At 46.6% G+C, this 21,785-nt stretch overlaps 2 protein-coding genes across 8 annotated transcripts in view; both read left to right on the top strand.

The window, feature by feature from the left end:
• Window positions 1-21,785, top strand: part of LOC119373314 (sulfotransferase 1C2) — a 321,565-nt gene that overhangs the window by 169,884 nt on the left and 129,896 nt on the right. The gene's annotated exons all lie outside the window — the stretch shown is intronic.
• The window catches only part of LOC119373488 (sulfotransferase 1C2), a 60,652-nt gene continuing 57,171 nt past the window's right edge, over window positions 18,305-21,785 (top strand). For 4 of the 6 annotated variants that reach the window (XM_037643531.2, XM_037643528.2, XM_037643530.2 and 1 more), the window contains exon 1: window positions 18,305-18,393. The gene's annotated coding sequence lies outside the window, so the exon portion shown is untranslated. The remainder of the gene's footprint in view (window positions 18,394-21,785) is intronic. The other 2 variants (XM_049410985.1, XM_037643527.2) reach the window with 2 other exon arrangements.

The raw sequence follows: 21,785 nt of genomic DNA, 5'->3' as shown, positions 1-21,785 counted from the left end.
ATAAACTACGATACATGACACTCCCGTGAGGCCTTGCAGGTGAATTGACTGAGTGACGGGCATTAAGAAACTTCATGTTTGGTTTAAGCCACGCTCAGTTTCAGTGCTCGAACATGATATACCGACACATTCGGTCACTGCCGCTGTAAAAGCGCAGATTATTATACTTAATTATTATTTTGCTGACGACAGTTCGACATGAAGCACTGTACAGTTAATTTCCATGTGGTTCAAATGTGGCTAAGGAGGCTTCGGGACGGACTGGTCCTTGCACCAGCAATTATCTGAACGTGGAAATGATTGCATTTACCGCTGGGTGCCACGTGTCCATACTGTTCTGTCCCGGTGATGGAAGTAGCTGCACACCATGTAATATCGACGTGTCAAGGCTTACTACCCGAACGCTCCCGTCTCCAACTGCAAACCTCTGGATACATAATAAGTGATTCCGCCATACATTGCGTGAGTTCGTACACAACATAGGCTTTACGGCCCAAATCTAATACACATATACATACAAAGTATTCTGCCTTAAGAGTATGCCTTATCTGATTAAATGAATGCCTTTTTTGTTTAATTACATTCTGCATACTCAAATTATTCTGACTGCTCTTTAGGAGCCAACGTAAATATCGATGGCTCTTATGCAACGTGCTACACGAAAATAAACGCGAGGCGCTTTATGAAATCGAGAACGTTAACTCTTGTCTGCAATAACGCGGAAACAAACCCACCCAGTGTCTATTTTGTGAATGTAAGCAACCTTCATCTACTGTTGTAGCACTACGGGACACAGTTTCAGTTGCCGTAGGACGTTCTACCGAATGGTGTCAGCCGAAAAACACAGAAAGCAAGCTTCTGTCGTAGTGATACACAAAGTATGACGGAAAGCTGCGTGTTAAAAAGAAATGGTGGAATTGCTGCCCGGGCAACGACGCGAACAAGTGCACGTTCCTTTGAGGAACGTCGCGTCGTCGGGACTTGTGAATTCCCCATGTAGAACTTACACTATCTGACAAACTATACTCCTTAGGAAGTGAAAGCTTTCTTGCGTTCCCGCTTTTTGTTGTCTTCTAAGCGACACAAACACGAACAATGAACGCCTTCGTAATACAAGCGGCATGGGCAGTTCAGAGAAAACAGCTGTGCGACGAGGCGGTCTTTGAGGCTGCATGCTGCCTCCCTTGAATAAGAGAGTTACACAGAAATGGCGCTGCACTCTGCTGAAAAGTGCCTACAGTTTTTGCTAGCGGGAGCAGCATTCGCCTTTTTCTGAAAGAACGTGCAGTGCAATTCAAATCGCACTGACATCTGCTTTTCAACATTACGTCAACTTTCCAGTGGTGCCGAGCGTGAAGAAAGAGCGTGGCACGGTGGCCTTCCTCGTTTCTCTTTATTTTACAGCGAAAGCTGTTATGACATCACAACAAGGGCCCTTTTTGGCGCCGTAGGTGTCCGCCGCCGCCGCCGCCGCCGCCGGTGTCCGTAGCCACTATCGCGCAAAATAAAAAAAAAAACGAAATAAGAAAAAATATCCAGGATGGAACGAGGCTCGAACCTGGGTCCTCGGCGTGTATTCTACCTCAGAGCCATTCCGGTTGTACATCCAACAAACGGGTACAACAGAATTATGTTACAAGACACCACAAAGATGTAGGCACACATCTACCGTCAACCACTGGATAACCAACGTAACATTGTGATTTAAATTTCCTCCATAGTGAGCAGGGGTTCTACCTTAGTCAACCATGAAGGAACGCATTCTTTTGTTTTTTATACTTCGAGAAACCGGGCCATATTTTCTTTAAAATACTGTCTTGCTCGTCTTCTATCCGGGTCACAGTAAAATCTAGCCATTCGTGAGCGCCATATACTGTGCAAGCCAATCCTCATGATTAGGTCAAAAGGTGGTCCGTCCTCAATGTCTATTGCTAAATACCGAATTCCATGAGGGTCTAACGTAAATTCTTTTTTTATCGGCCTCTGCAACACGTATCAGAGCCATTCCGGTGCTTGAATATGTTTGCAGCAATTCCCTATACAGGCTTCATGTCAGGAAGGAACCACATAACACGTGTATTGTTGTGTGGTAGAGAAGTAAAATAACAGCCAGGCATCACACAGTGCGAATTCTGTAAGCAGGCGTTACACAACGCGGATTGCGCAACGAGTGAGTTGTTGAATGCTTCTAACCCATTAGAAGGGGCTCTGCGATAATTCTTCATCGTCATTAGCCACAGCATCAACAAAGTGCACATAATGCCTTACAGGTGTTTAGCAGGTGCCACGGTTCTATGCAGAATGACGAAAAATTGCGTAGTGGCTGCTTCCCTACTACACAAAAATTATGTTGATTTATAGCGTAGTGGGTTCCTCGCAAGTGCACTTCTATTGGCTGCCAAGGAAGCCCATAAGGCTCCCATGATCCATTTCCTCAGGGTCCCAATAAAGTTAATTCCCTCTCTCTATCCTTCTCACGTTGGCGTATGTTACAAAGCGTGGTCGCAGAGTTAAATAACGACCGGGCTTCACAGAGTGCGAATAGCATAACTAGTGGGTCGTTTAATGCTTCCAACTCATTACAAAGGGCTCCGCCATAATTCTTCATCGTCATCAACCGTCGCATCAACAAAGTGCACATAATGCCTTACAGATGGTACCTCGCTTATCCGCAAAATGACGAATAATGTCGGGGTGAGTAATTCCCAACTTCACAAAAATTATAAGTTTTGGCGTAGTGGATACGTTGCCTGTGTACTTGTATTAGTAGCCACAAGAAAGTTTATAACGGGCTCTAAAAATGCCGTTCTTTCAGCTTTCGCTGTGACTGTGCTGCGCTTTCCGCGCCGGCCTGGCGTTTTCTTTTTGTGTTTCGAATTTTCAGAACACAGTTATATAAAACAGACACATGATGTAGCGCCAGTTGGTTAGGCTGCCTTTGAAGCTATTGGTGGCATTCTTCCTATTAGCAAAAGTGCCCTTAAGTTAAGGTTTTCTTAAGGCGAAAGCCTTAGGTGCCTCATGAAATGCGATAACTGACCGTGGGCGTAGGCCTCCCGCGTCGGCGGTGTAGAAAGAGTGATGCGAAAAATCATCATCCCGTGATGACGTCAAAGATCTCAAACATTTATGATGCCATCATGACTCCACATAACGTGACAACCCATGATGACGTCATCTCGAGACATTGTCGCTTGGTCAAAGGTGGGCCGATCACGGAGGCATTGCAAAACCAGGTGAGCAGCAGGAAGCTCCCAATGTTTCCGATCCTGGAGGCAGTGCAAAATCATGTTAGGCGCCGAAAGCATTCGGAGGAGGGCAGGGAAAGACCAATACATTGACTGTGAAGAAAAAGGAGATGATGGCTTTCGCGTTCGAGTCGCCTTAGGCTAATACATAGGAGCCCCAGTAATTTTTAAATTGTTTTTTGAGGTAAATGAAAATACCACATTTCTGAAATCTAAGAAAATTCCTGCAAGCCAAAGAGATTGTTGTTATTACTTTGTTCTGACGTCTAAGTATAATATATCTATCTATATATTTCACTATATTTCTACTCCACTCTACTATATCTTTCACTATACCTTCAACTATATCTTTCACAAGAGATGTTCTCGAGTGTCTTTGCACACGCGTATTCCAATGTTCCTAATTATTTCAGCAAGGTATCATCCTTTGAACGCCACATAAATATAATCTACGTCGTTTGCAATGATTATTAGGGACATCAAGACGGATACTCTCTGTGCTAGTTGGACTGCACTTGGGGAATAAGCTGCATTAAGATTAAAAAAAATACAATAATGAACAACATACAAACAGACATTTAATTATGGCAGAGGTTTCAAACTCACCTCAGCCAGCGGGCCGCAGTCACGAAATTTAGTCCCACAAGGGCCCTGAAAGAGAAGATGGTTTTGGTGGGGGAGGGGAGGGGTGCAGAGAGAATTTTAACAAAATGTCACCTAACATCGCCACCAGAAAGAACGCCTTTCCTGTATCCCATATGTCGGTCATTTGTGAAGGGGATTGGAAGTCGGGTTTCGAAAAACGCATCGATACTGATTTCCACAATGACTCAAATCTGGCCGCCGATGAAGAAATACAGTATTTTTGTGACATTTCAACTCACAGCCGCCGCATGGAGTGTCTTAAGAAAAAAAAATACTTGACGTCATTCTCGTCTCTGTAGCTTACCCGAACAAAGTTCTGTAGCTTACCCGAATTACAATAGGCGAGAAAATAATGCGAGTACTCTTTAGCAAATTCACAAAATATTTTTTTCCGTGGGTAGCCGCGGGCCACAAGTGAAAGTCCCCGTGCCGCATGTTTGGGACCCCTGATTCAGGGCGTCATGGTTCAACAAGTGCAATTTCTCCGATTTTCTTTGGTGAAACCTAAATGTATAAGCGCCACACATCAACACGCCACTGAAATTTTCCTGAAAAGGATGCCACCAGCACCTGCTATATCTGGGAACAGAAAAGAACACGCAGCCTGTAATTGGCTCGTGTAGGTAAAAGGAGCAGCTGACAAAAAGGGCCCGCGGTGTACAAAGACTTAAGTTCTGGTTGAACGGTTCAATGACGTGTTCCAATCCTCAACTGGAATCATCATTTTAAAGTATGTGCTTCGTTGGTACGCACTAGATAAAGTTGAGGGATACATAAGCAACACAAGCTGGCTGCGTCAGAAGCTTGCAATTCGCACTGAGATTTTGAAAACTGCCACACAAGTATGTCCAAAATTTCGAACCGGCTTGTGCAGGACGTGCTGGAGATATTCGTGCCTTTTTCAAGGGAACTGTACTATGGCAATTGAAAGAAACATGAACAGTGCGGCCTCAACAAATCTCTGCTGTCTCCCTTTTTTTTCAAGTGGTTGTAGGCTGGATGGCAATAAAATGTCAGGCCTGCGCGGAAAGCGCAGCACAGTCACAGCGAAAGCTGGAAGAGCGGCATTTCTAAGCCCATTATAAACTCTATTGTGGCACCTAATACAAGTACACTAGCAACGTACCCACTACGCCAGAGATGATAACTTTTGTAAAGGTGGGGAGAAGCCACCACGACATTATACGTCATCCTGCGGAGAAGCGAGGTACCATCAGTAAGGCATTATGTGTACTTTGTTTATGCGACCGTTGATGACGATGAAGAATTATGGGTGAGCCCTTTGTAATGGGTTCGGAGCTTTAAACGACCCACTAGTTACGTAATGCATTGTGTGACGCCCGGTCGTTATTTAACTCTCCCACCAAGCTTTATAACATACGTTAACGTGAGAATGAGAGAGAGAGTATTGACTTTATTGGGACCCTGAGGAAATTGATCATGGAAGCTTTATGGCCTTCCTTGGCAACCAATAGAAGTGCACTTGTGAGGGACCCACCACGCTATAAATAATAATTTTTGTGAAGAAGGGAAGCAGCCACTAGGCAATTTGTCGTCAATCTGCGGAGACCCGTGGTACCCGCTAAACACCTGCAAGATATTATGCGTACTTTGTTGATGCTGTGCCTGATGACGATGAAGAATTACGGCAGAGTCCTTTCTAATGGGTTAGAAGTATTCAACAACTCACTCGTTGCGCATTTCGCACTGTGTGACGCCTGGTCACAGAATTCGCGTTGTGTGACGCCTTGTTGTTATTTTACTCTTCTACCACACTACATTACATATGTTAATGTGGTTCTTTTCCGATATGAAGCCTGTATAGGGTCTTTTTGCAAAGCAGTTTCAAGCGCTGGCATGGCTCTGAGGCAGAATACAGGGCTCCCACGCAGAGCGCCCAGGTTCGAACCTCGTTCTATCCTGAATATTTTTCCTATTTCGTTTTTTCTCTTGATTTATTATGCGCGCTAGTGGTTACAGACGCCGGCGGCGGCGGCAGACAACTACTGCGTCAAAAATGGCCCCTATTGTGATCTCATACCAGCATTCGCTGTAAAAAAGCAAATTGAGTCACCCGCGGTACAATCATTGCGATAGCAATTATATGGAGACTCGATGTCGCAGTATATATATATATATATATATATATATATATATATATATATATATATATATATATATATATATTATATAAAGGAGATTTATTGGACGTCGAGCTTATCCTTGGTCGCGTAATGCACCGAGCACAGTCCGCTAGCGCGAGGCTCTGCTGCACACTCGATGCTGCTGTCTGCGCCGGAGTACTTCGTCTTCGTTACAATGGCCCCGGGGAAAAAAAGGAGCCATCCTGGCGACTTAGTTGTCTGCAGGGACCGTAGAATCATGATAGGGTTTGAGTCTCTGGACGTGTACAACCTCGCGATTACGGCGCCGCAGGTCAGACGGCGGCGTTAGAGGTTCAATAACGTAGTTGACTGGAGAAGTCTGTTTATGGCCCGTCGTACTTGGGAAGAAATTTAGAAGAGAGCCCTGGTGTGCGATGCGGCACTGACAGCCACACAAGGGCACCCGGGAGAAAAACGGGAGTCGAGTTCTGTGCATCGTGGATGGCTTTTTGGCGGTTCTGGTCATCGGAGGTAAAGTGGCGGGCCAGCTGGCGACATTCTTCTGCGTGTCTGGCGGATTCCAAGGTCGGCGGGCACTCGGACGCGTCCGGTCGATAGGGCAGAATGGTGTCAATGGTGTGGGAAGGGTGACGGCCATAAACGAGGTAAAAAGGGGAGAAACCAGTTGTAGCTTGCGTCGAGGTATTGTAGGCGTAGGTTACGAACGGAAGAACTAGGTCCCAATTCGAGTGATCAGGTGTGACGTACATAGCGAGCATGTCACCAATAGTGCGATTAAAGCGCTCTGTTGAGCCATTGGTCTGCGGATGGTAAGAGGTGCATGTGCGGTGTGCAATAGCACATTCAGCGAGCAATTTTTCAACGACCTCTGATAAGAAGACGCGGCCACGGTCGCTGAGTAGTTCTTGAGGACCTCCATGACGCAGCACAAAACGGTGCAGTATGAAAGAGGCGACCTCTTGTGCTGTGGCAGTTTGAAGAGCAGCAGTCTCGGTATAGCGTGTTATGTGGTCGACTGCAACTATTATCCACCTGTTGCCGGTAGGTGTCAATGGAAGCGGCCCATAGAGATCTATACCGACCCTCTCGAAGGGTCGGGAAGGGCATGGCAAAGGTAATAGTTCACCGGCGGAGATGTGCGGTGGACATTTCCGGCGCTGACATTCACGGCAAGAGCGGACGAAGTTGCGGTATACATGCCACGCCAGTAGTAACGGTGTCTAAGTCTCTCGTACGTTTTGAAAACTCCTGCGTGGCCACACTGTGGGTCAGCGTGGAAAGAGGAACAGATCTCCGACCTCAAGGCTCGCGGTACGACGAGCAACCACGTGCGTCCCTCTGGTGCATAGTTGCGTCGATAGAGGAGCTTGTCACGAATCGCAAAGTGAGGACTTGGCGCCGGAGCATTCGCGACGCTGGGACTTGAGAGGGGTCGGAGAGGAGGTCTAGCAGAGACGCAGTCCACGGGTCATTGCGCTGTTCGGCAGCAATGCTGTCAAAGTCGAGAGATGATAATGTGCTCTTACACGTGGAATCAGCAGTGGCGTCCGGAGAGAGAGGGGAACGGGAAAGCGCGTCAGCGTCAGCGTGCTTCCGTCCTTTGCGATAAACCACGCGTATATCGTAGTCCTGAATTTTCAACGCCCAGCGAGCAAGGCGGCCGGATGGGTCTTTTAACGTCGAAAGCCAGCACAGCGCGTGGTGGTCAGTCACGACGTCAAAAGAACGGCCATATAAATATGGGCGAAACTTGCCAAGCGCCCACACAATGACCAAACACTCCTTTTCTGTGACGCTGTAGTTACTCTCTGCCTTGGTGAGCGTGCGACTTGCGTATGCCACGACGTATACTGTGTGGCCAGGTTGACGCTGTGCAAGCACAGCACCCAGGCCTACACCGCTGGCGTCGGTATGGAGCTCAGTTGGAGCTTGAGAGTCAAAATGGCGAAGAATGGGTGGCGTCGTGAGAAGCTGTCGCAAGGTGGTGAAAGCCTCGTCGCAGGCAGGCGACCACGATGAACGATCTTTAGTGTCGCCAAGGAGTTGTGTGAGAGGCGATGTAATTGACGCAAAGTTTCGAACAAATCGCCGGAAATAAGAACATAGGCCAATGAAACTGCGAAGTTCTTTGATGCTAGTAGGTTTAGGAAACGCAGTAACAGCGCGCAATTTCTCGGGATCCGGGAGGATGCCATCCTTGGACACAACGTGGCCTAGAATGGTCAGTTGACGCATGGCAAATCGACATTTTTTAAGGTTCAATTTGCAAACCCGCGTTGGTCAAGCAACTAAGGACGTGCTGAAGGCGGCGCAAGTGTGTTGCGAAGTCAGGGGCGCAGACCACGATTGCATCGAGGTAGCATAGGCAGATCTTCCATTTAAGGCCACGCAGAACGTTGTCCATCATTCTTTCGAACGTAGCAGGCGCGTTGCAAAGTCCGAAAGGCATGACGGTGAATTCATACAAGCCGTCTGGCGTGACAAAAGCGGTTTTGGGGCGATCAGCCTCCGACATCGGCACCTGCCAGTAACCTGACCGCAAGTCTAGCGAGGAAAAGAACTCGGCACCCTGTAAAGAGTCCAGAGCATCGTCAATGCGCGGCAGGGGGATAGACATCCTTCAGCGTGATCTTGTTCAATCGCCGAAAATCGACACAGAAGCGGATGGAACCGTCTTTCTTTGTGACAAGTACCACCGGAGACGCCCATGGGCTCTGTGAAGGTCGAATGACACCTCGGCGGATCATGTCGTCCACCTGGTCGGCGATGACACGGCGTTCTGTAGCGGACACGCGATATGGACGTTGCCGCAGCGGTGAGTGAGAACCAGTGTCGATGTGGTGTTCGACTGATAAGGCACGACCTAGCGATGTTTGTGCAACGTCGAAAGAAGGGCGATAGTGCTGAAGCATGGTAAGGAGCTCTGATCGCTGCGCAGGTGTCAAATCTTCGGCGATGAACGGTCGGAATACAACTATAGATGCTGGGTCAGGCGTGGAGAGGACACCCAATTCACAAACGGCCGTCGAAGGCACCTCATCGGGGACGGAGATGATTCGTGTGGTGTTGACCGTCTCGACGTGGCTAAGGCACTCGTGACAACGCAATGATAGCGGCGATGAATGATGGTTGTAAATGGGCATTGTGGCGAAACCTGCGACAATGTCAAGAGCAGCAAAGGGCAACGGAAGGGCTCTTCGGGTAACGAAGATCTGAGAGGGCGTGAAGAAGACCGTCATATTGGATATGGCGCTGCACGAGACTGGTACGGCTGCCGAAGAGTACGGAGGGATGTAGGTGTCGTCGTTGACGACAAGTTTAGCGGCAGATTGGTGGTCGACGGAGGGCGGGTCATCGAGTGAGCAGAATTCGACTTCAGCACGAGCACAATCGATCACGGCGTTGTGACGCGACAGAAAGTCCCATCCTAAGATAATCGCATGGGAGCACGATGAAAGTACGATGAGCTCTATCGTGTACAGAACGTCCTGAATGGTCACACGCGCTGTACAGACAGCGGCCGGTTGAATGGGCTGAGCACTGGCTGTACGAAGCGACAATCCGAAGAGAGGCGTCGTTACTTTACGAAGTGAGCGGCAAAATCGAGCATCGATAACAGAAACAGCAGCACCGGTATCGATAAGAGCGACTGTAGCGACATCTTCGACGAACACATCAATAACGTTAGCAGGTGACGAATGAGGACTTGGACAAACTGAAACATGCGCAGTTCTTGCCTCAGGAACTGCGTCGTCTAGTTTCCCTCTTCGTTAGGTGTCGACCGTCGACGCATAGGGGAAAGCGAGCGGCGGCGCGGAGATGGCGATCGAAGATGTTCCAACCTCGGGCGGCGATCAGACTGGTAGCGAGCTGGCGCTGGAGCAGAGGGAGCGTAAGGCGCGTTTGAGTCTGGCGGGCAGTACGGCTCTCGAGGGCTGTCATCGTTGCCTTGCACCCGTCGGCGGCAATACCTGGCGACGTGTCCGGGGTATCGACATGCGAAGCATATCGGGCGATTGTCGAGCGTGCGCCACGGGTTGGCTCTGGCATTGGTTGCCCAGCGGACTGGAGGTGGAGGATAGCTCGCAGGATGCTGGAAAGCAGGTACGGGTGCTTTGCGAGAGGGCATGGCAGCGACCGCAGCGTATGTAAGTGGAGCAGTCACAAGACTTTGCTCGCGGGCAGCTGGCAGCGCTTCAGCGACCTCTCCTTGAATGACGCCGCGGAGGGACGATGGCAGAGTTGTGGTAGCTTCCTGTGTGAAGGGCACCAGGGAGAGCTGTCGGGCGACTTCTTCGCGGACAAAGGCTTTAATTTCGGCTATCAGCGACGCTTGGTCGTGGCAGTTGGTCAGGCTGGACAGTGATGCCAGGTCGTGTGCGGGAGGTCGTCTCGTCAGAGCTCTCTGCTTCCGCAGTTCATCATAGCTCTGGCACAAGCTAATAACGTCATTAACTGTGGTAGTGTTCTTCGCCAGGAGCATTTGGAAAGCGTCATCATCAATTCCTTTCATGACGTGCTTGATTTTCTCACTTTCCGTCATGGCAGCGTCCCCGCGTCTGCACAGGTCGACAACGTCTTCTATATAACTGGTGAACGTTTCAACCGTGTCTTGCGCGCGTGCGCGCAACCGCTGCTCGGCTCGCAGTTTTCGGACGGCGGGTCGGTCGAATACTGCCGTGATAGACGTCTTGAACTGCGGCCACGTTTGGACATCTCCCTCGTGGTTCCTGAACCAAAGACTGGCAACACCCGCGAGCGCGCGCTCACTTGTCCGCGTCGGTCCATTTGTTTAGAGCGCTCACCCGTTCGTAAGTCGAGAGCCAATCTTCAACGTCGTTGTCGTCTGTTCCGCTGAAGATTGGAGGCTCACGCTGCGGAACACTGCCAGGGCAGGTGGCAGGTGGTGATGGAAGCGTCTGCTGGTTGGCGTCCGGCATAGCAGAAGGTAGCCTCCGAGAACGAAGATCCAGGATTGTAGAGGAAACGTTACCCAGCACGGCTCCACCAAATATAAAGGAGATTTATTGGACGTCTAGCTTATCCTTGGTCGCGTAATGCACCGAGTATAGTCCGCTAGCGCGAGGCTCTGCTGCACACTCGATGCTGCCTGCTTCTGCGCCGGAGTACTTCGTCTTCGTTACAATATATATATATATATATATATATATATATATATATATATATATATATATATATATATATATATATATATATATATATATATATATACATATATAATATGGATAACGGAGAACTTCTTCTGGCTACCGTAATAAAAATTGTGAAAGACTTCGTACTACAATATAGGAAACAAATATTTATTTTGCCCTGACAGTTTCGGCTGGAGGACCAGCCTTCTTCAAAGGATGTAAGTGAAATGAAACGGCCATTGCCGATTTGTTTCCTATATTGTAGTACGAAGTCTTTCACAATATATATATATATATATATATATATATATATATATATATATATATATATATACATATATATATATATATATATATATATATATATATATATATATATATATATATATATATATATATATATATATATATGTATATATATATATTGAGAGCGCAACCCATTACTGACTTCGAAAGCTTCACTACAATTACCCTGGGTACGAAAAGGGAGGCACCCGGTGATCTAACAGCTTGTCACTATGAGCGCGTCATAGTAGGCGTTGAGGCGCTCCACGTTAACGATGTCGCGCCCTCGACGGCGCATGTCCGAAGATGGTTCCATGGACTCGATCAGGTAGTTGACCGGGGATGTACGCTCGACGACGCGGTAGGGGCCCTCGTGTTTCGGCAGTAGTTTTGAAGAGAGGCCAGTTGCAGTGGTAGGGACCGAGAGCCATACGGGAAGGAACCAGATTAACATATGCAATGCAGTGTGGTAGAAGAGTGACATAACAACCACGCGTCACACTGCGAATTCTGTAACCAGGCGTCACATAATGCGAATTGCGCAATTAGTGGGTTGTTGAATGCTACCAACCCATTACAAAGGACTCTGCCATATTTCTTCGTCATCAACAGCCACAGCATCAGCAAAGTGCACATTATGCCTTACAGGTGTTTAGCGGGCACCACGGTTCTCCACAGAATGACGAAAAATTGTATAGTGACTGCTTCTCTACTTCACAAAAATTTTGATGAATTATAGCATAGTTGAATCCTCGCAAGTGCACCTCTATTGGTTGCCAAGAAAGCCCTTAAGGCTCTCATGATCGATTTCCTCAGGCTCTATATAAAGTTAATTCCCTCTCTCGCCCTCTCTCGATCTCCGTTTCTCCGGTTAACGTATGTTATAAAGCTTGGTGGGACAGTTAAACAACGACCGGGCGTCACACAATTAATTACGTAACTAGTGGGTCGTTTAAAGCTTCCAACCCATTACAAAGAGCTCAGCCATAATTCTTCATCGTCATCAACCGTCGCATCAACAAAGGGCGCATGCCTTACAGATGGTACCTCGCATCTCCACAAAATGACGCATAATGTCGTGGTGGCTTCTTCCACCTTCACAAAAATTATGATCTGTGGCGTAGTGTGTACGTTGCTAGTGTACTTGTATAAGGTGCCACAATAGAGCTTACAATGAGCTCTAGAAATGCCGCTTTTCCAACTTTTCGCGGTGACTGTGCTGCGCTTTTCGAGCAGGCCTGGAACTTTTTTTTCCGAAGCAGTTTCAAGCACAGGCGCGGCTCTGAGGTAGAATACTGGGCCCCCACGCAGAGGGCTCAGGTCGAACCTCGTGCCATCCTGGATAGTTTTCTTTTTTCTTTTTCTTATTTTGCGCGATAGTGCTTACGGACACCGGCGGCGGCGGACAACTGCGGCGCCGAAAACGGCCCTTGGTGTGATTTCATAGCAGCTTTCGCTGTAGTAAAGGAGCTGAACGTTTAGTTGTCCTTTCACTCTAAGACTGTGTAAGGAGCTTTTTGTATGAAAAATTTAAACGGTGTCGAAAACACGACGCACCAGTATACCAACTCATGATTATGAAACGGCGCCACGGAATAAGACTAAATAACTGAGGACAACAGGAATAATACAAACTTCTCAGTAATTTTGTCCTATTTCGTGGCACCGTTTCAGAGCTACGAATCCCGAGCAACTCGCCCAATTATCAGTCCGACTTAACATTACACTCATACATGATATTTAATTTAAGGGACCTCGAAACTTTATTTGTGGGCAACCAAAAGCAAGAGGCAGTAATTTCCTGTGTGAACCTGATCGCTGTGTCCGTCTGCCAGCCCCGTGTTTTGGCTTATCCCCTGAAGCGCAAGATAGTCCCTCCGCATGTGCATGCACTATTTGGTCATCTGGTTCCGTACTGGGACCACGTTCGATGAATAGCCAAGATAGTGAAGTCCGAGTCTGCCCTTGTGGTGTTCTATATGTTTCTTACTCGTGTCCTTGTCCTTTTGCGTAATTTAATACCGCGTAAAAGAAATATACTTAACCGACTAGAATTCCAGGCAAGGGCCATAAGGTGCGCCGCACTATAGGTAATAAAATCTTCGTTATGATAACCAGGCTTGTCGCATAAACTGCCTCATAGATTGGGGACTGAGTGAGTGGTTTTGTACTATCGGACATTCTACTCTTCCCCATCTAAAATTGCTCATGGCATTCTTTCAATCGTCATGTTATTACGTGCTCTACAGAGACAGCTGCGTAAAGCTCTTCCGAATAGAGTACAAAGTGTACTGAGTCGTTTTCACATGTACAGCGAAGCACTATGAGAACGAGTATCCACTTTTTTTCCATCACACAGGTTGCACGTGGCCCAGCCTAAAGGCTGTTACAGGCAGGTTGACAGGACCTGGGGGGAGGACAAAGAGCAACAGCAACAGACAATGGGTATTACAAAATACTAACAACTGTAAATTCATACTGTCGTTATGAAAAAGGAAATGAACATGCTTGAGAACAGGTTAAGCGTACCAGCTGGACACCATCCCAGAATTCATTAACACAGCAGGACAGAAAAAAGAGGATGCAAGAAGCAGTTTCTAATGAAAACTGTAAGTGATTTTTTTTTAAAACTTTATACAGGCTGATAAAATGCGAGAAAGGGCGTGTAACAGTCAAGCAAATGTTAAAAATGTGTATTGTTTACTCATATCACCACAGACTTATGCTTCAAACATACCGAGTGGGCCACTAAAGCTAATGTCAGCTTTGAAGAAGTTGTAAACTGATAATACGCTGTAGTCATGGCTAGAACTATCGTCATTTGTACGTGTACACGATGAGCATACATGACCAGTTTTGGTGATGCAACGTACAATAAGGGCCTATATTCGATATCTCTTGTCACAGTAGCTGCAAATGTCAACTCGTCGACTTTTACACAGTCTTTTGCTGTTGTAGACATAACTTTCGTGAGATCAAGAGAAATACCACGTATAATACTGTCATGTAACTTAACAGCAGCGTATTATGATTTATACAAAGCAATTCTCTTCTTAGGCCAATGAACAAATCCACTGTAGTGAAGACTATTTTCCATGTTGTTGAAAACTCCATCGTTTATTAGCCATACCGCTACTTCAGCCAATTGGTGTTTTGGAAATCCTATTGCAAATCACGAATTGCGCGCTATTTAGTGAGCCGTGTATTAATGATATTTTGAAAATGAGTCAATACGATGGGCAGAACGGATATCGGTCGCTACTTAGGAATCTCTATATATCTCCGGAATGTTGGAATTTCTTTGTGAGCGTCGACAGAATACTATTCCACGAAGTGAAGTGAAAAGTGCCTATCTCTACTGAAATAACACATGCAAGAATAAATAATTTCGCTAATCGAAGGACTCTCCATGTGCAGCGTAAACACGGTGATACACTACAGTTCATTCTCCTTCTGTCACTCATTTCATATAGTGCACTGCTGATAAGTTGAAAGCTGCATATTGCTCGGATCGTGCGATAGCACACCTTCACTGACCAAACATGTTCACGGCGTTGATTCGATACCAGATTTTATATGATCAAGAATTTCTATGCCTACTACACGATAAAAATGTGCACCCGTCCGTCCGCCTGTTCCTCTGACTCGTGAGACGAATCGCTATAAATAAATTGATCTATAAAGCAAAGTACCTTTCCTTGGCAGTGCTGCGTTTGAACCTTAAGTACCTACGCTGAGTAGCCGATTGACTTACGCACCTGCCTAGACCCAATTCGTTCCCTTTTCTTTAGGGCAAATTGACGCCACGCTTGCCGAGAGTGAATACATCGGGGCCATACGAACGGGTTTTGTTTACCAGCGGTACAAAAAAAAAATGTAAAAAGAAACATTTTCCATCGAGGCCTCGCAAAAGAAATTTCGTGGTGACGGAAGAAAAGCCCCCTCTGGGACAATTTGTAACGCCGGCATAGAGGATTGTGCACAGCGGTTAAATTCCGACTTTGCGAAAATTTAAAGGCAAACGCACCTTTCGTTCGTCTCGTAATGCGTTCCATACGCTGGCAAACAATAGAAAGACGTAAGGCGCCGTTCCGGCCCACCCCAACACAACGTCCCAGGAAACGCCGCAGTAATAAGTGTTCAACAATAAAACGCCACGCCTCTGCTCAGGCAACGTTTTCACATTGCGTCAGCTTCGCGCTTAGGCAGCTCTCAGTGGAGATAGTACATGGAGCTTTTTCAACAGCGAAGCCGTTTAAGACATATCGGTAGCTTGTGTTCCGTCGTGCAAAACTCCTCAGGTGGATACGCGCCACTGAAATTGGGCAAGCCCCACTACCGATTACGGCAGGTGCAAGCGTTGAATGAAAACTCTGCTCTGCGAAGTGGAGCACGTGAGAAAGAGAGAGGTAGGAAGAAGCAGAAAGAGAAAACAGAGAGAGAGAGAGAGAAAGCGAAAGAATGGGACACAGAGAAAGAAATAAAGCGATACATAGAAGGACATTGAGCAAATATATAGAGATCAAGGGAATACAATCTTCAGAAGGTAGAAAGACACAGAATGGCTTAGAAAAAAAAACAGACACGAAAAATAGGCATAAAAGCAGAGACCAAGACAGAAGAAAGAAAGAGCGAAATAAAAGACAAGCAAGGAAACTGACAGAAAGAAGCAGAGAGAGACAAAGGGAACAAAGAGAAAAGGAAATAGAAAAGGGGAGAAGGAGAATGAAATATACAGAGAAAGAAAGAAATAGAAAGAAGGAACTAGAAAGAAAAAGACACAAAAAAGAAGCACGAGAAACAGAGAGAAAGAAAAAGACAGAAAAAAAATAACAGTAAACAAGGAAGGCCACCCAGCTGCGCTCTTCCTTCAGGCTTGGCACCACTAATGAGAAGCTGCCATAATATTTTTTTTCCCGAACTGCAGCGGTTCGGGCTATATAGTACTGCATGGTGCATAACGTAATAGCGCGGAAACAAATGACAAAAGACAAGAGGACAATAGACGTTGTGGCAGAACCGCGGAAAAAACGGGACACTGAACACACAAGACACAGCGCTGTAGAGCGATTATGAAGAGCTTGAGAGATGAAAGGTGCAAGAGCCCCTGATGTAGAAGAAGTGTAATGCACGGGGGTTCTTGGGTGGGCTAGAAGGTTCATGATGGCTTTGACAGAACATCGCAAAAAATCACAGCATATCCACGGAGTGAATGATGATGAGTGGGCGAAGCTGCGGAGGTTCATCGGTAAACCGTGAATCTTCCGTGAATTCTGCCCAGTACATCATCACCGACGTGAGATCGGGCGCGTTTATACTAAAGGTTCGATGAGTTATGACGACTTGCAGCTCACTTTAATTTTACATGTACGCTGTGAATTTTCATTGTTTAGAAAACCATTGCTTTAGAAAACATCTGGCGTCTTTTCGTTTTGCTTTAGAAACATCTGGCGTTCTTTCGTTCTGCTTTTACAAAACATCTGGCGTCTTTCGTTGGTTTATTTCATCAATCAACGGCGTTTTGAACAAAATTTTTATTGTTTAATCACGCACAGGAGAAATCTCACCAGGCACTACCTTGGAGGTAAACAATGGCTGCTAATGGGAATGAGAGTCAGAAGAAGTCGGCTTTTAGCTAACACTTACACTTCTACTTCTGCTAACGTTTCCTACTGAAACATGCCAATGACTGGTAATGGGGAAAATCTCCCGCCGGCACCACCTTGGAGGTCAAGATGGGGTACTAGCGTTACGATTGGTTACGCACTACTACGACTACGAGGGACGAACGGGTGCCGCCTTAAGGAGCTTCGCCCCTAAAAACGGAACAGTGAACACAGAGGACATAGCGCTGTGTCCTGTGTGTTCACTGTTCCGTTTTTTGCGCTGTTCTGCCGTAGCGTTCATGAACTAACTAGCCCACCTAAGAACCCAGCTGCAGTAAAATACCCGCCACGGTAATCTAATGGTTATGGTGCTCAACTGCTGACCTGAAATTCGCGGGACATAATCCCGGCCGCGGCGGCCGCATTTTCAATGGAGGGGAGAATGCTTAAGGCCCGAGTATTTAGATTTAACAGTACGTTAAAAAAAACAGGTCGTCGAAATTTCTTGATTCCTCCACTACGCGTCCCTCAGAATGATACCGTGGTTTAGGGACGTTAAACCCCAACAGTTATTATTATTGTACATGGCATGAAAGCTCTGAAGTACACAAAAACACACAAGCCTGTTAGGCATCATTCCCACAGCCGTCACGCTCCGTCGCGTCACCGTCAGGGCACCGCGCTTTCTCCTCTAAAAACGGGTTGGCAGCAGTGCTCTACGTCATTGTTAACACGTATTTGAGGAGAAAATGACTAGAAAATCCTCGCCCGTAACGAAATGCGGTACCGTGACGGTGACGCGACGGAGCCTTTGACGGCTGTGTGAATGATGCCTTAAAGGACAATCGAAAAGCGCAAGTGACGAAGACGAAACACATACAACAGGACTGTCAGCACAAGTCTGTCTTGCTATTCAGCTGCAGTTTGACAAGGCGCGCAAAAATCGAGGTCACAGCAAACCGCCTCTTTATCACTAGCCGTCCTCGACCACGTCTCGGCGGCCAGCATCGAGCCGCCATATTGATAAGCAAACGGTGGCAGTGATAAGAAAAGCACTTATGGTTTAAGAGCACCTAACCGATCGTCTCGCCTCTTTCTAGCCCCGCCTCAATGGACACAGAGGAAAAGAAATGGTAATCGAAGTCTCAAGGCAAACAGGAAAGGAACGCCGCGGCACAGTTTTCCCTTTCGCACTCCTTCCAATCCGGTCTGTGTTACGTCACAGCTTGCAGACGCGGAAGCAGCCACTAGCCGATTGAGCAAACGCCGGCGTCAGGCGCCGCTTGGAAGCTTCGCAACACCGTCTGGGTTGTTTACAAAGCGTCGCTGAGTAAGTGGGACTGGACGTCGACCTTTTATTTCCAGTGCAGTGAAATAACACAGTCTGCAACAGCCGGGGCTGCTGCGGTGTAAGGATGATCGACAATTGCGCCTGTAGCTGTATTGAAAAGTGTTTCAGGAGCTTCGCATGCCTCGCTCCGAATGTTACGAATTGTATTTACGAACAGCGCAGACGTTCGTTTCTAACTGACGCGTCCATAGGCTTTCAGAGGTAAAACCTGAGACCGTCGTACGAATATCCCATTGGTGTTAACGTTGATAGCTCTACAGGTGGCGTATACTCAGTGACGAAAAGTGACTTTTTGAAACGAAGGAAATCTCATGCGCTCGAGCGCGACTAAAATACCGCTGTCGTCATGCCGGGCACGTCGTGGCGGTGGCTGTACCGCTGCATGATGTCTGCCTTGAATACCGTTGTGAAAGCGTGTGCCTTGAACGTAAAGTAAACGCGATATCTGACGAAAATTCAGGCTGTGTGCCTTGCCTGAAACACAACGCGGGATAATTTTGTCGGGAAAAATTTTACATTGCCAACTTGCTTCTGAATAGCTGCGACGAGAAACGCGACAGCTACAAGTTATGAAATAATAATAACGGGTGAGGCAGTGCCACATATACAATTTCCGAGGAAGTAACCCCTCACATTGGCAAGATCTATGAATGTGCATTCTAAAAATACACAAGTGTAGCATCGTAAGCATCGCCTGGATAAAGCGCCTGGAATTATTCCGGCCACTAAATAAGAAACCTAGGCACCGATCCTGTTACTATAAGAGAATCGAGTTCACGAATGAGCTTTTATATATTTATATATGTCCTTTTTGAAAAAAAAAATGAGCAACTGTTGGAAGATGGCGCTTGTTACTGCTCGCTTTCTTTGCTATCGTCTGTCTTCCGTCGTCCAGTTAAACACAGGTTGGGTATCCAACTCATTGTACGGCCTGCCCTGCTTCGTCTTGCTCTTGAATTTCACCTCAAATATAATTCACACCACTTTCCGCTGTTATCCACAAGCTTTTCTTTCTTTTTGTGTCTGTCTTTATGTTACGTGTAAAGTGTTGGTTTTATTCCGCGTTGGGGCTCTGTAAACAGAAGTTTTTAGCTTGTCCGTATACATTTTAGCGTTACCGTTTTGCCTGAATACAGAACTGCGTTTGCCGTGTTACCGCAACGCATTTTGAGCAGAACTCCACATGCGCAAACGTTTATGTACATACGTAAACGTGTTCGTTTGCGCTAGACTGCTAATCGATGATGATAACTGCATCTAAACTATATTCAATTTAGATACAATCCAGTGACCGCTGCGGCTAAATCGCACTAAAGGTTTTTTGAGTTTACGGTATTCCGGATACGCAAAGGGGTATGTGGAGTACTGGGTTACCGGACGGCAGTGTCGACATCGTGCGACGCCTCTTGCAACCACAATTATAGACACGTTTGTTTTCACCTACTGTTTTCGAGGAAACAGGAGACTAAAAAGGCCGCTGATTCAAAATTAGGCCGCTGTTAAGCATTCACACCCGCAGATAGGTGTAATGCACCTTGTTGCTACGATAACAATTATGTGCTTACCTGGTTCACCTCGACCCCGTCAGACGGCGTCACCTATCCAGCCTCTCAGGTTTACGGCTACGGTAACCTGCTCAAACAACCTGGTCGCAATGGGTATTCGAACTGCTCGAACATCGATTCATCTAGAGCAGGGGTCTCAAGCTCACCTCAGCCAGGGGGCCGTAGTCATGAAAGCTAGTCCCGCAAGGGCCGGGGTAGGGCAGAAGTTTGCAGCAAGGAGTGGGGGGGGGGGGGGGGGGGAGGCTCTATGGAATGTTAGCTAACGGTACCATTTCAATGGAGTCCTTTCCGAGATTTCATATATGGGTCATTTCTGAAGGTAGTTTGACGACAAAATTAAAAAATATATATACCGATACTGATCTGCAGAGCACACGAAAGTCTGGAGACGCCGATTCTGAAATATAATTTTTGTTCCATGGTTATGTTTCAACACAGAGTGGCCGCATGGGGTGCCTCAGGAAAAAAAGAAAGCATGGGATCAGTCACGTCAGTGTATCTTACTGCCCGATTAAAGTGTTATTAATCGCCATAGGCGAGGAAATAATGGGGGTACCATTTTTTAAAAGTCATAAAACCTTATTTCTTGTTGAGCACAATATCACGACTAAATTTATGAAGACGCTGACTTGATGCTTGTAAACGCTTAGCTGCGACGAGATAAAAAAAAAAAACGTCCGATTAACTTCTAGTGCGTTGAGGATCATCGTGGTCAATCGCAGGAGTATATCGTCGGCCGGACTTGGTCAACTTGAACAGAGGAGAACAGCTGCGCACACAACTAGGTACTTCCGAACACGGCGATGAGCTTATTAGCCTGTAGACGTAGCGCCGAGAAGTGGCGGACCTCTAGCGAAAGGACCGCGGGCGCGTGTTAGATAGCCCTGATCTAGATCATTTCGCGAGATAACGCGACGAAATTAGCGAGGTAAAGCGTTACACTTAAAACGGCGAGTACGTTCCGTGATAGCAGGTCTACATTCCGTCAAGGCTTGCGCATGCGCAGATTCCATCCGGTATTCCGGTAATACGGTAACGTGAAAAGTATACGAATAAAAAAAAAACCTCTAATGCTTCCCTACATTTTTTACCCGTTTTTATCCCCACACATGATAGTCGCCAGAAAGTAATGATTGTGCGCTCTTCTGTGATTCCAGAGCAGTATGTTTGCGGCACGCGCTCCTACCCAGTTATGTCTTGCTGTAAATCTTCTCGTGGGCATAGTCAACAGTGAACAGTTGTCCAAGAAAAAACAACCCTTGCACTCATTCGAGAGGCTCACTAGCAAGGTCGTGCCTTCTTTTTGAGCAGTGTTATTCAATATTACTTTTACCGCCTTCATATAGTTTGTAAACCACCCCTTATAATTTCGACCAAGATCCTCAATAACTGAACCCTAATGAGTTGGGACAACATGAACTTGTAACCGCATGTTGCCGTGCCTCACTTACAAACCTGCCCAGTCGCACGTATTTGTTTACTTATTTGTTGTATATTTAGTGTGTGATAACTTCAAAATGCATGTGTACATGGCTGACAATAAAGACTAACGTAAAGTCTGAACCAAGGGCAATAATAAGTACTTCAAATAAAAATGCAATTTAAAAAGATACTTTTACTTCCAAGGTGTAATAAAATATCTAAGCTAAACATGCGGAAATGAACGTGTTGGAAAAAAATTGTCCCGGAATGTTAAAAGTAGCCCAAAACAAAAAAAAAAGTTCCAGCATGTTACAGTCTCTGTAACGCTTGAAGACGAAAGCTTGCTTCAAACTTGGTGATGCGTTAACTTATGCAACCAAGGAG

The sequence above is a fragment of the Rhipicephalus sanguineus genome, chromosome 11 (assembly GCF_013339695.2).
Source record: "Rhipicephalus sanguineus isolate Rsan-2018 chromosome 11, BIME_Rsan_1.4, whole genome shotgun sequence".
Classification (NCBI taxonomy): domain Eukaryota; kingdom Metazoa; phylum Arthropoda; class Arachnida; order Ixodida; family Ixodidae; genus Rhipicephalus; species Rhipicephalus sanguineus.
Note: the sequence above shows the minus strand (reverse complement) of the source record. Positions and strands in the feature narration are given on the sequence as shown.